Raw genomic sequence first — 15,175 nt, forward strand, 5'->3', positions numbered from 1 at the left:
TGGGTAATAAAATAAACATTTTTGTCTAAAGATTGTAATTTTTGGCTTAGTAGTCTATATACGTGAGCATTCAATATGTAACTGGTGACAGAAAAAAAAATCCTAGCGATTGGTTATTGAAGGAAAAGACCAAACTCTGGGCTTGTGTGCAGGCGCTTAATGTCTGTTGCATGTATTTTTTTTTTTTCAATTCAGCTCTTGATAGTAATCGAATTGGGGCTTTTTGCAAGACATTACAGTGTTTGGGGGGAGGGGACTTTTGTCACATGGGTAACTAATGGTTACCCTTTATAGTTAAGAGGCAGGACAACCACGAGAAATGGAAGTTCGCAAGTAGATTTTACTCCTTCCTCTTAAGCAGCTCACACTGTTCCAGGGGATGAAGGGATAACGACAGTCTTGCAAAAGTAGAACTCCATCGTGGAGTTCTGTAAATTTCTGAATCTCATCTGCAAATCTTTCTTATGGTCCCCAAATCTAAGTTTACAAAAGTACAAACGCAACTATAGAAAGTTTACAGTTTCCAGAGTATTTTTTCTTCATCTATTATTTCACTTGAATGTCAAAAAGCCTCCTAGGAAGTACAGAACAAAATTTTTTTTCTCCTTATTTTATAAATGAATAAATCAGTTAGGTTGACTTTTTCAAGTTCCCACAGCAAGTAAAAACTTGGAGCTACACACAGTGCCAGTGTTTATCAGACATTTTTTGCCCAATGCCTGTAGCAAGAAATCACATTTTCCATGGTGATCTAGTATATGTGTTTGCTTTTGTATATGTCGACTTCAATATATATTGAGGCTCTGACTGTATTTTTTTTATTAACAATTGTATTAAGAAAAAAAAAACTGGGTAGTACAGACTCACTAAGTTGACCAAGGAAAGAACCCAGCATTTGGAAGCATTCATACCTGAATCTGATATGTACATATGACTTCACCTTCCTGAGCATGTGTTCTAATGTGTAAAATCGGGATATTTCTTATACTTCCCCTACAGGACTCTTGTGAAGTTCCAATGAGTTAACATAAAGTACCTTACTTTATCTACTATTAAACTCTATATAAATTATAATTAACTAATGTAATTGCAGTGTGGCTTTGTGAGTGATGATTAGCTAATAATCTGATACAGTGGTGAAGTATGTGATTTTATACGGGGGTGGGCAAAAGGAGGATTGCAGTTGTTCATACAGAAAGACAGGCATATTATGATTATAACAAGAGCTTTATTAACTCAAAAGAATAAACTCTGGTTTGTGTACTCACAACTGTAAATTGACTTTTGCCTACCACTGCATAGCTGTGGTTTAAAAAGAATACTTTTCATTAGGAGAGTTTAACAAGTTTTATAGGTGGAGCATCCTAATTTCATGCTGCCTTGCCACTTGTTGAAGTGGCATCAAAAGGAAGAAAAGAATAAGGGGGTCCTCAACAATGTTTTGAACACCTACTATGTATGGCCAGGCACTGTGCTGAATGCTTCGCGTAACCTACGGGGTTCATTTTATTCTCTCAATAACTAAGCAGTAGGCTCAATTGAGACCTCTGTTACATGAATGAAGAAATAAAGGATTAAGAGAGATTTAGCAAATCATCTGATATCATGGTATAAATGGTAGAGTTGAATTTAAGCTTAGGCCATTATGACTGTACTAGACTGCTTGTTTTCTTACGGCAAAAAGAAAAGCTAAGCCAGCTCTAAATCACTTTGAATATCCAAATGGATCAAAACTTCCACTATTCATAACTGCAACAGCATTCATTACACCTCCCCCTCATATCATTAGATAATTAAGCTGACTAATTAACAGGCAACAGAGTGCAGGGGTTAAAACAATGAGTTTTAATTCCTACCATGGTTTTATGAGCTGTGTGATATCTGGTTATTTACCCTCACCTGAGGTCTTAGTTATTTCATCTGTAAAATGGATAATAGCCGTTTGGTTGAGTAAATGAGCTATTTAAACTGCACAGAGCATGACATCTTGCATAATAAATGTGCATAATGAATGACAACTGTTACCATGGCTGAACTGGTCATCCGTAAGGCTCTGGCTCCGTAGAATCCTAGTAGATAGAGAATAAAAGGCTACCATACTTAGCATTACACAAGCTTTTCTTTTCCCTGTTACTCTAAAAAATACTGAGGAAGAACATCCAGAATTAATTGCCAGACTGTGCTAAAGGAGGTACTTCAAATAGTTCTCCCATTATTCTGGGATAGAAGCCTTCACACTTGGATCTGGAGTCTGAATTTGAGAGCTGGGCGGAATTAGAAGTTAGCATGTCCAGCTGCATCTGGTTTTTGTTTTTTATTTTTATTTTTTACAGTCTTTGGTGTTTCTTTCATTTTTATTTTTATTTTAATTTTTAACACTATTACAGAGGTCACCCCTCTCCCCCTTTTTCCCCCCTCTCCAGTGCCCCCCACCCCAGCTTTCACTACATTGTTGTCTGTGCCCATGGAAAATATATATATATATGTATATACATATACACACACACATATAGATATACATATACTCTTCAGCTAATCTCTTTCAGTCTCCCAAACCCCTCCTCTCTGAGATCTATCAGTTATTCCATGTATCCATACCTCTGGTTGTATTTTGTTTGTCAGTTTATTTTGTTCATTAGATTTCAGGTATGAGTGAGGTCATATAGTATTTGTCTTTCTCTGACTGGCTTATTTTGCTTAGCATAATATTCTCCAGGTCCATCCCTGCTGTTGAAAATGGTAAGATTTCCTTCTTTATTATAGCTGTGTTAGTATTCCCTTGTGTAAATGCACCACAGCTTGTTTATCCACTTATTTACTAATGGGTACTTGGGCTGTTTCCACATCTTTGCTATTGTAAATAATGCTGCCATGAACATAGGGGTGCATATTTCTTTCTGATCGGTGTTTTGAGATTCTTAGAATATACAAGGGGCAACACCCCCCAAAATATGAAATTATATTCTGAAGGGCAAGTTGCTTGTACACAGGCTTCCTCCACTAGGTGAGTGTTTTAGAACCCATCTGTATCAGTGTACCAGCATGTGTTATTGTGAGCGGCTATGTTTGTCTTCAGTGAAATTTTTTTTGAAGACTCTTTCAACATGTTTTTCCATTTCATGATGGGTGAGTTATGAGTGCACCTGTCCACACTGCACTGAGTGTTCAGCAGTTTTTGACCAAAAACAGCATGACCTCCCATGCCCCACATTCTCTATTCACCCAATCTCTCCCTGAGCAAAGTTTTTTGGTTTTCCAGGCTGAAAAAAAGTCCTCAAAGGGAAACGTTTTGCCAATGTGGAAGATGTAGAACAAAAAAAAAAAAGGAGAAGCACTAAAAGGCATCAAAATTGACAAGTTCAAAGACTGTTTCGAGCAGTGGAAAAAAATGCCTCAATAGATGTATTGCATCAAATGAAGAGTACTTTGACAGTGACTAAAGTTTAAACACCTAAAAATAAATGCATGTTTTTTATAAATAAATTCTGTTTTTTGGGCGATCCTCCCTCATAATCCCAGAAGTGAGATCACTGGGGCAAATAGCAGTTCCATTTTTAGTTTTCTGAGGAAACTTCACACTTTTTTCCACAGTGGCTGCACCAGTCTGCATTCCCACCAGCAGTGAACTAGGGTTCCTTTGTATCCCCAGCCTGCCAGCACTTATTTTCTTGATTTATTGATGATAGACATTCTGATAGGTGTAAGGTGATATTTTTTTGTAGTTTTAATTTGCATTTCTCTGATGACTCGTGACTTTGAGCATTTTTTCCCATGTGTGTGGGTCCTCTGTATGTCCTCTTTGGAGAAGTGTCTATGCAGGTCCTTTGCCCATTTGTTAATTGGGTTGTTTGTCTTCCTGGTGTTGAGTTTTGTAAGCTCTTTATATATGTATTATGGAAATTAACCGCTTATCACAGGTATCCTTGGAAAACATGTTCTCCCAGAAGGTGGATTTCCTTTTCATTTTGTTGATGGTTTCCTTTGCTGTGCAGCGCTTTTTAGTTTGATGTAGTACCATTTGTTTATTTTTTCCTTTGCTTCCCTTGCCCTAGACAAAAATATTGCTAAATGAGATGTCTGAGGTTTTACTACCTATGTTTTCTTCTAGGATTTTTATGGTTTTGCGATTAAATCTTTTATCCATTTTTAGTTTTCTTGTGCATTGTGTAAGTTGGTAGTCTATTTCTTTCTTTCTTTTTCTTCTTCTTTCTTCCCCCCCTCCTCTTCCTCCTCCTCCTTCTTCTTCTCCTCCTCCTCCTTCTTTTCTTCTTCTTCTTCTTTTTTTTTGGCATGTACTAGTCCCATATTCCCAGCACCATTTATTGAAGAAACTGTTTTTACTTCATCGTATGCTATTGTCTATCTTGTCAAATATTAACTGACCATTAAGGTGTGAGTTGATTTCTGGGCTCTTTGTTCTGTTCTTTTGAAGTGTATGCCTGTTCTTTTGCCAGTACTAGCCTCTTCTGATTACAGTGGCTTTGTAGTATAGTGTGATGTCTGGTATTGTGATCCTTTTTACTTTGTTCTTATTTCCCAAGATTGATGAGGCTATTTGGGGTCCTTTTTGGTTCCACAAAATTTTTGGAATATTTTTCTAGATCTGTGAAATATGCCATTGGTATTTTAATAGGAATTGTGTTGAATCTATAGATTGCTTTGAGTAGTATGGATATTTTAATGATGTTAATTTTTCCATTCCATGAACATGGTATATGCTTCCATTTGTCTGTGCTTTCTTCTGTTTCTTTCTTCAGTGTCCTATAGTTTTCTGAGTATAGGTCTTTTCCCTCCTTGGTTAAGTTCATTCCTATATATATTATTTATTTGTTGCAATGGTAAATGGGATGTTTTCTTAGTTTCACTTTCTGATAGTTCATTATTGGTGTATAAAAGTGCTACCAATTTCTGGATATCAGTTTCATATCCTGCTGTATTGCACAATTAATTTATTAAATTTAGTAGTTTTTTTGGTTGAGTCTTTAGGGTTTTTCTATGTACAATATCATGTTGTTGTAAATAATGACAGTTTTTCTTTTTTCCTTTCCAATTTGGATGCCTTTTATTTCATCATCTTTTCTGATCTCTGTGGTTAGGACTTCCAGTACTATGGTTTTTTTTTAAAGTTATTTTATTGTTGTTCAAGTACAGTTGTGCTTGAACTCCCCCATAACCCCAACCATCCTCACCTCTCTCTCCTGATTCCACTGCACTACTTGTTTTTGCTATTGTGTCCTTTATAGTTCCTGAAAACCCTTCTTCCCCCCACCCGCACCATTATCCCCTCCCACCTCCCTTCTGGTTAGTGTCAGATTGTTCTTAATTTCAATGTCTCTGGTTATATTTTGCCTCCTTGTTTGTTTTGTTGATTAGGTTCCACTTAAAGGTGAGATCATATGGTATTTTTCTTTCACCACCTGGCTTATTTCACTTACCATAATGCTCTCCAGTTTCATCCATGCTGCCGCAAAGAGTAAGAGCTCCTTCTTTCTTCCTGCTGTGTAATATGGGCAATATTCCATCATGTTAATGTATCATAGTTTTCTGATTCACTCATTTACTGATGGGCACTTAGGTTGCTGCTGGCTCTTAGCTATTGTAAATTATGCTGCTATGAACACTGGGGTGCATAGGTTCTTATGAATTGGTGTTTCAGGGCTCTTAGGATATAATCCCAGCAGTAGAATTGCCAGGTCAAAAGGCAGATCCATTTTTAGTTTTCTAAGAAAATTCCATACTGTTTTCCACAGTGGCTGCACCAGTCTATATTCCCCCAGCAGTGCACTAGGGTTCCATTTTCTCCACATCCTCTTCAACACTTGCTGTTTGCTAATTTATTTATGATGGCCATTCTGAATGGTGTGATGTGGTATCTCATTGTGGTTTTAATTTGCATCTCTCTGATGGCAATAGTGATATTGAGCATCCTTTCATATGTCTCTGGACCCTCTGTATGTCCTCCTTGGAGAAGTGCCTGTTCAGGTCTTATGCCCATTTTTTAATTGGGCTTGTCTTTGGGGAGTGGAGTCACGTGAGTTTTTTATATATTTTGGAGATCAAACCCTTGTCCAAAGTATCATTGGCAAATATGTTTTCCCATATAGTTGTTTCTCTTTTCATTTTAATGCTGTTTTATTTAGCCATGCAGAAGATTTTTATTTTGATGAGATCCCATTTGTTTATTCTTTCCTTTATGTCCCTTGCTCTAGGGGACATATAGATGAAGATATTGCTGTGTGGACTATCTGAGATTTTCCTCCCTATGTTCTCCTCTAGGAGTTTTATGGTGTCATGACTTATATTAAGTCTTTTATCCACCTTGAATCTATTTTTGAGTATGGTGTAAGTTGGTGATCGAGTTTCATTTTTCTTGCATGTAGCTGTCCAGATCTCCCAACATCATTTGTTGAATAGGCTATTTTCACTCCATTTTATGCTTCTGCCCCCTTCATCAAATATTAATTAACCATAGAGACTTCGATTTATTTCTGGGCTCTTTATTCTGTTCTATTGGTCTATGTGTCTGTCTTATTCCAGTACCAGGATGTTTTGATTACAGTGGCCTTGTAATACAGTTTGATATCAGGTATTATGATCCCTCCTACTTTGTTCTTCTTTCTCAAAGTTGCTGCAGCTATTTGGGATCATTTATGGTTCCATATAAATGTTTGAAATGTTTGTTCTGTATCCGTGAAATATGTTTTTGGTACTTTAATAGGGATTGTGTTGCATCTATAAATTGCTTTGGGTAGTATGGACATTTTGGTGATGTGAATTCTTCTAATAGATGAACATGGTACATGCTTCCATTTGTTTATGTCTTCCTTAATTTCTTTCTTCAGTGTTGTGTAGTTTTCTGAGTACAGGCCTTTGACCTCATTGGTTAGGTTTATTCCTAGGTACTCTATTTTTCTTGTTGCTATATCAAATGGGATTTTTTCCTGATTTCTGTTTCTGATATTTTGTTGTTGGTGTACAAAAATGCCTTTAATTTCTGAATAATGACTTTGTATCCTGCTGTTTTGCCAAATTCACTTATTAGGTCAAGTAATTTTTTGGTGGAATCTATAGGATTTTCTATGTACACTATCATGTCATGTGCAAACAAGGACAGTTTTTCTTCTTTCTTTCCAATTTGGATACCTTTTATTTCTTTTTTTTTTTTGTCTGATTGCTGTGACTAGGACTTCCAATACTATGTTGAATAGAAGTGGTGAAAGAAGACATCCTTGTCTTGTTCCTGATCTTAGCGGGAAAGCTTTTAGTTTTTGCCCATCATGTATGATGTTGGCTGTAGGTCTCTCATATATGGCCTTTATTATGTTGAGGAATGCTCCCTCTATTCCCACTTTGCTAAGTGTTTTTATCATAAGTGGGTGCTGTACCTTATCAAATGCTTTTTCCACATCCATTGATATGATCATATGATTTTTGTCTTTCTTTTTGTTTATGTGATGTATTATGTTTATTGATTTGCAAATATTGTACCATCCTTGCATCCCTGGGATGAATCCCACTTGATCATGGTGTAATGATCATCTTAACGTATTGCTGGTTACACTTTGCCAATATTTTGTTGAGGATTTTAGCATGTAGGTTCATCAGCAATATTGGCCTGAAGTTTTCTTTGTTACGTCTTTATCTGGTTTTGGGATTAGGATGAAGCAGGCTTCATAAAAAGTTTGGGAGTCTTCTGTCTTCTTGTATTATTTTGGAATAATCTGTGAAGGATAGGGGTTAGCTCTTCCTTAAGTGCTTTGTAAAATTCTCTGAGAAACTGTCTGGTCCAGGGCCTTTGTGTGTTGGGAGTTTTTTAATTACTGCTTCAATTTTGTCAGCTGTTACTGGTATGTTCAGGCTTTCTGCTTCTTCTTCATTCAGTTTTGGAAGATTATATTTTTCTAGAAATTCGTCTGTTTCACCTAGGTTTTCAAATTTCTTAACATATAGTTCTTCGTAGTAATTTCTTAGAATCCTTTGTATTTCTGTGGTACCAGTTGTAATCTCTCCTCTTTCATTTCTGATTGTGTTTATTTGGGTCCTCTCTCTTTTTTTCTTGATGAGTCCGCTTAAAGGCATGCCAATTTTGTTTATCTTTTCAAAGAACCAGCTCCTGGATTTATGATCCTTAGAACTGTGCTTTTAGTCTCTATGTCATTTAATTCTGTTCTGATCTTGGTTATTTCCTTGCTCTGGGCTGTGTTTATTGTTGTCCCTCCAGTTCTTGTAGGTGTAGGGTTAGGTTGTTTATTTGAAATGTTTCTATCTTTTTTTGGTAGGCCTCTATCACTATGAACTTCTCTCTCGGGACTGATTTCACGGTGTCCCATAAGTTTGGGATTGTTGTGAGTTCATTTTCATTTGTTTCCAGAAACTTTTTGATTTCTTCCTTGATCTCATTCTTGACCCATTCACTGTTTAATAGCATGCTCTCAATTTCCATGAGTTTGATTGTTTTTGAGTATTTTCCTTGAGGTTGGTTTCTAGTTTCAGTCCCTTGTGTTCAGAGAAAATGCTTCATATTATTTCAATTTTCTTGAATTTGTTGAAGCATGTTTGTGTTCTATCATGTCTATCTTTGAAAATGTTCCATGTGCATTTGGAAAGAATGTGTATTTTTGCTTCTTTGGGATGAAAGGATACACACACACACATACACACACATACACATATCAGTTAAGTCCATTTGATTTAAGATATTGTTCAATGCCACAATATCTTTGTTGATATTCTGTTTGGAAGATCTATCTATTTTTGACAGTGGGGTCTTAAAATCTCCTACTATAGTAGTGTTTCTGTCAATATCTTTCTTGAAGTCTTCCAAGATTTTCTTTATGTAGTTGGGTGCTCCTCTGTTGGGTGCATATATATTTACAATGTTTATATCTTGGTGGATTCTCCCCTTGAGTATTATGAAGTGACCTTCTGGGTCTCTTTTTATGGCCCTCCTTTTGAAGTCTATTTTGTCTGATATGAGTATTGCTACCCTGGCTTTTTTTTCTTTTCCATTTGCTTGGAATATTTGTGTCTAGCCCTTCATGTTTAGTCTGTGTAGGTCTTTTGTTCTGAGGTGGGTCTCTTGTAGGCAGCATATGTGTGGTTCATGCTTTCTTATGTATTCAGCTATTCTATGTATTTTGATTGGAGCATTTAATCCATTTACATTTAAGGTTATCATTGATGGATACTTATTCATTGCCATTTTACTTCCTTCATAGCTGTGTTCCACTCTCTCTCACTCTTTTTTTCCCCTTTTCTTAAAGAAGATCCTTTAGCATCTCTTGCAAGGCTGGTTTGGAGGAGATGTATTCTTTGAGGCTTCTTCTGGCTGGGAAACTCCTTCTTTGGCCTTCCATTTTCATTCAGAGCCTTGCTGGGTAGAGTAGTCTTGGTTGCAGGCCTCTGGTTTTCATTATTTGGAATATTTCTTGCCATTCCCTTCTGGCTTGGAAGGTTTCCATTGAGAAGTCAGCTGTTAGCCTTATCAGGGCTCCCTTGTATCTTACTTCCTGTTTCTCCCTTGCTGCCTTCAAGATTCTCTCTTTGTTTTCACATTTTGCTGTTTTAATTGTAATGTGTCTTGAAGTTGGCCTCTTTGGGTTTCTCTTGATTGGGACTCCCTGTGTTTCCTGGATTTGTGTGACTTTTTCTCTTATCATATTAGGGAAGTTTTCCATCATTACTTTTTCAAGCAGGTTTTCTATCCCTTGCTCTTTTTCTGCTGCTTCTGGTATCCCTATTATATGGGTATTATTACATTTCATGTTGTCCTGCAGTTCCCTTAACACCTCTTCATTTTTTCTGAGCCCTTTTTCCTTTTCCTTCTCTTTCTGGATGTTTTTTTTTTCTACCTTGTCCTTCAGCTCACTGATTGATCCTCTGCTTCAGCTAGCCTGCTTTTGATTCCTTCTACTGTGTTCTTCAATTCCAAAATTGTATTCTTCATTTCCTCTTGGCCCTTGTTGATAGTTTCTATGTCCTTTTTTGTGCTGATACAGTTTGCAGTGAGTTCATCGTATTTTCCATGTAGTTTTTGGTAATTCTCAGTGAGGTCATTGAGCTTCCTTTAATCATTGCTTTGAACTCAATATCTGGTAGTTGACTTGCCTCTATTTCATTTAACATTCTTTGTGAGTCTTCCTTCTTTTGTTTTGTTTGGGGTTTATTTCTTTGTCTTTCCATTGTTTATGAGACTCTTCTTGTTAGCCTCACTGGCTAACTGTTCTGTTCTGACTCTCTGGATTTATGGTGTGAACTTCTCTGGTAGGATACCTGTGAGATTCAGTGGTACAGTCTCCTTGATCCCCTGAACTTGCTGCTCTTGGGTGCCCTGTCATTTTTTTTGGCTCTCTGGATGTATTTGGGTTTTGATTGTTGTTGGGTATTTCTTTGGTGGATCCTTCCCTCCAGCTGGTTAACTGAGGGTCACTCCGCCCACCATATCTTGTATGCTGTTGTGCAGGTGCAGACAGATTGTGTTGAAACTGGTTCTTCCATCTGTCTGAGGTTTTGAGGCTTCTCTCTTGCTATTGTTCAGTTGTTTGTTCCAGGTAATTTCTCCACCATTTAGTTGTAATTCCAGACTGGTCCTGGGTGGAGGTTAGTGTGGCTTTCACTCACTCCTTCACCATCTTCCTTTATTATCTGTTGGTGGTTCCTTTCTTAGTGGTTTCTCTCTTGCAGCAGGTATACTGGTGTTCACAGCTCCCACCTACTCTTTTTTGTGATTAGTTGGAGGGGAAAGCAAAATGGATTAAAACAGCTTGGGAGTATATTCTATGGAATTTCAAGTACCAATCCATAGAGAGGAGATAGGAGATTGTTTGGATAAGTGTAGTGTCAACTGTGATATTTCACTCAACTAGCTGCTTTTTAGAAAGGGTGGAAAAAAGATAAGACTCTTGTTAGAGGGGGGAAGGATTGTGATTGGAATCCAGAAAACAGTGAGCTTGTGGGAGGTCAGATTATGAGATATAGTCAGAGTAAAGGATAGAAAATAGGCATAGTGTGTGAGAGAAAAGAGTTAACCACAACAGTAATAAAGTTCCAGAAGACAGTGAAATGGGCTAAGGTCTGAGGGTGGGGGGATGCTGTGTAGTAGTTACAATTGTATGGAACAACAATTACTTACAATAATACTGGAACAACAATCATATGACAGAATCTATATGATTTGTATAACAAGAATAGGAAGTACACCACCTAGAGTAGTGTGCTATTGGAACATAAGTGAAGTGAAAGAAGGAAAATTAAAAATACACTATGAAAGAGAAAACAAGGAAAAGCAGTCAAACAATGCAATTAAACAAACAAGTTAAACAAAGAAAACTAAACAGAAAGAAGAGAAATAAAAAAATACTAATAAAATAAAAGAAGTAAAAATAAAATAATAATAATACAAATAAACAATAACATGCAAGTTCTCTGGGACAGCAAAGTGAAATTTGTGTCAGTTTCTCAATTGCTAGGATTAGCTTTGTAATCTCTCTTTGGGTCTGACTCTGGTCCTTTCACAGCCCCAGGTCTCATTGTCTCATTTGGAGAAAAAAAAATTTTTTTATTAAATAATTTTTTTAAAGATTTATTTATTTATTTTTAGGGAGGGAGAGAGAGAGAGAGAGAAACATCAATGTGCGGCTGCTGGGGGTTATGGCCTGCAACCCAGGAATGTACCCTGACTGGGAATCAAACCTGGGACACTTTGGTTCCCAGCCCCCGCTCAATCCACTGAGCTACGCCAGCCAGGGCTCACTTGGAGAAAAATTTAAAAAAATTAAATAAATAAAGAGAAAAAATATATATAGAAAGAAAAACCTCCTGCTGACTTTAAACTGGCCAAGCGAATTCTGCTGGTCTTCTTGGCTGCAGCATGCTGAGGGGGATTGGGTTTCACTTTTCTCCCTTCCTATGGTTTTGTGAGGATGGGGGCCAGGTCTGGGCTGCACTCCTCACTATCACCCAGCCCCCAGCCCAGTTCCTTAGTTTGCTGCTGGGCCCCCGGTGCTCTTTTGTGCCAGACCAGAGCCTTCAATTCACCAGTTGTGCTGTCCTTAAGGTGCATCAGTTAGTGGCGACTCACACACCACCTTCTCCCTCTTTGCTGTCCTAGGTGCTAGGCACTCTGGAAGTCTCTTCAGGGAAGATCAGCTCCCCCACTGAGTTAACTCTTTCTGGGGACTTCTAACTCCTTCACCCCTGCTGTTCTTCTCTTCGTTCTCTTCGGAGGGTGCCTCCTCCTTCCTCTTATTAGCAAGGCAGACTGACTGCACAGGACAGGGGCACCATTGTGGCTTCAGGGGCAGGGGTGTGGCCACTGTTGTGGAGGGAGCATGGCTTAGACTGAGGCCGTGGAGGTGGGGTGCAGGTAGGGATGCAGATGCTTCAGTGGCAGGTGGAAGGTACAGGGCTGAGGCTGTGGCTGGTGGGGGTGCAGCCTCTGCCCATTTGGTGGTGGGGGACGGGGGATGGCAGAGGCTGCTGCATGGGGTGGGGCAGCCACCCCGGGAGAGTTTCGTAAGCAGCCACCTAGAGCCTCTTTTTCAATCAAAATCCTCCTGTTCAAGCCTGCTGCTCCCAACAACTGCACAGCCTCTCACACTGCCCAACTTTCCAACAAGACCGGAAACTGTCAGGGTCAGGGTCCATGAAGGCCCAACTCTTCTCCCTTGTCTGGGCATGACCTGGCTCCCTGATTTCTCTGGTAATGACCCAGCTGGTGTCCATAATCTCAGTGGGTGAACACCGCCCCTGTGTGTCTGCCACTAAGTTTTTATTCCCCCCGGTGACTTCAAGCATCCAGGTCCATTCTGGTGTCGCTCTATCCTCCCTGTTTGGCAGGGGAGGGAGCCGTTGACCTGGGTCTCTTCCAAGAAGCCTGAGCCAGTCAGGCCTGGCAGGCACCAGGCCTGGGGCTGGTCCCTGCAGCAGCCCTGGTCCCTGTGCTGCTCCCAATGACCTTACCATCCCAAAGTAATCTTACTATTTGTTTTTCAATGTTCTCTACAGTTTTGGCTTCCAACCTTCATATATGCTGGGACACTGTTGGCTGTTCACTCTGGTTCCTCAAAAGTTCTGCTAGGTGTTCCACCTGTGCTCAGGGGGAAGTGGACTCCAGTCCCACCTACTTTGCTGCCATCTTCACCGGATTTTGAACTTTTTAAGCCACAGCACACTTTCATAAAACACAATATTCTCACGCAGGCAGTCCCCATAGGTCCCAGAGGTAGGGGCAACCAGTGACCCCACAGATGAGCACGGGGCTGGGTTTCCACATCTGGGCCAGTACTATGTTAAATAGGAGTGGCAAAAGTAGACATTCCTGTCTTGTTCCTGATCTTAAGGGAAATGCTTTTAGTTTTTGCCTGTGAGTATAAAGTTGGCTGTAGGTTTTTCATATATGGCTTTATTATGTTGAAGTATAATCCCTCTATCCACTTTGCTGAGTGTTTTTTATCATATATGGGTGCTGGATATAATTGAGTGCTTTTTGGGGATCTATTGATATGATCATGTGATTTTTATATGATATATCTTTTTTATGTGATATATCACTTATTGATTTACAGAAATTATATCAACCTTACATCCCTTGAATATATCTCACTTGGCCATGGTGTATGATCTTTTTTAGTGTATTGCTGGATTCACTTTGCTTATATTTTCTTGAGGATTTTAGAATCTAGTTCATCGAGGATATGGACCTATATTTTTCTTTCTTTGTGGTGTCTTTAGCTGGTTTCAGAATTAGGATGATGCTGGCCTTGTACAAAGAACTTGGAAGTTTTCCCTCCTTTTGAGTTTTTTGAAATCATTTGAGGAGGATAAGTGTTAATTCTTTCTTTTTAGCATATAAAAAGTTGTGAAAAATAAAAGTTGTTTATTTTCATGTTTGACTTTTTTATTGATTATGCTATTACAGTTGTCCCAATTTTTTCCCCTTTGCCCTCCTCCACCCAGCAACCTCCACTCCCTCTGACGATCCCGCCTTCTTTGTTCATGTCGAGGGGTCATGCATATAAATTCCTTGGCAATTCCATTTCCTATACTTGTTCTTAACATCTCCTGACTATTTTGTAAATACTAGTTAGTTTGTACTTCTTAATCCCTGCACCTTTTCCCCCATTCTGCCAGACCCCTGTCCCTCTGGTCACCATCCCAATGTTCTCCATATCTATGATTCTGTTTCTGTTCTGCTTGTTTGCTACTTTGCTTTACAGATTCAGTTGTTGATAGTTACATATTTATTGACCTTTTAATGTTCATAGGTTTGATCTTCTTCTTTTTCTTACATAAGTCCCTTCAACATTTCATGTAATAATGGTTTGGTGATGATGAGCTTCTTTAGCTTTATCTTGTCTGGGAAGCACTTTATCTGCCCCTCAATTCTAAATGATAGCTTTGCTGGATAGAGTAATCTAGGTTGTAGGTCCTTGCTTTTCATCACTTTGAATATTTCTTGCCAATCCCTTCTAGCCTGTAAATTTTCTTTGAAGAAATCATCTGACAGTCTTATGGTAAATATTTTATAGTATTAATCTGCTTTTCTCTTGCTGCTTTTAAGACTCTCTCTTTATATTTAACCTTGGCATTTTAATTATGATGTGTCTTGGTATGGTCCTCTTTGTGTCCATCTTGTTTGGGACTCTCTGTGCTTCCTGGACTTGTATGTATATTTCCTTCACCAAATTAGGGAAGCGTTTTTTCATTTTTTTCAAATAGATTTCTAATTTCTTGCTCTTTCTCTTCTTCTGGCACTCCTGTGATGTGAATGTTGGAATGTTTGAAGTTGTCCCAGAGGCTCCTGAGACAATCCTCAATTTTTTGTATTCTTTTTTCTTCTTGCTGAATTGACTAGATGTCTTTTCTTCCTTATGCTCCAAATGATTGATTTGATTATTGGCTTTATGCATTTTTCTGTTGATTCCTTGTAAATTGTTCTTTATTTCCATTAGTATATCCTTCTCTTCTTCCCGTGTTTTTGTTATGCTCTTGAAGTACCTACTGAGAGTTCCTTGAGTATTCTTATAACCAGTGTTTTGAACTCCACATCTGATAGATTGCTTATCTTCATTTTGTTTAGTTCTTATTCTGGAGTTTTGTTCTCTTCTTTCATTTTTCTGTATTTCTTTGTCTCCTTATTTTGGCAGTCTCCCTGTGTTTGTGTCTATGTATTAGG

The sequence above is a fragment of the Phyllostomus hastatus genome, unplaced genomic scaffold, assembly GCF_019186645.2.
Source record: "Phyllostomus hastatus isolate PE091 unplaced genomic scaffold, TTU_PhHast_1.1 phas_scaffold_39, whole genome shotgun sequence".
Taxonomy (NCBI): Eukaryota; Metazoa; Chordata; class Mammalia; order Chiroptera; family Phyllostomidae; genus Phyllostomus; species Phyllostomus hastatus.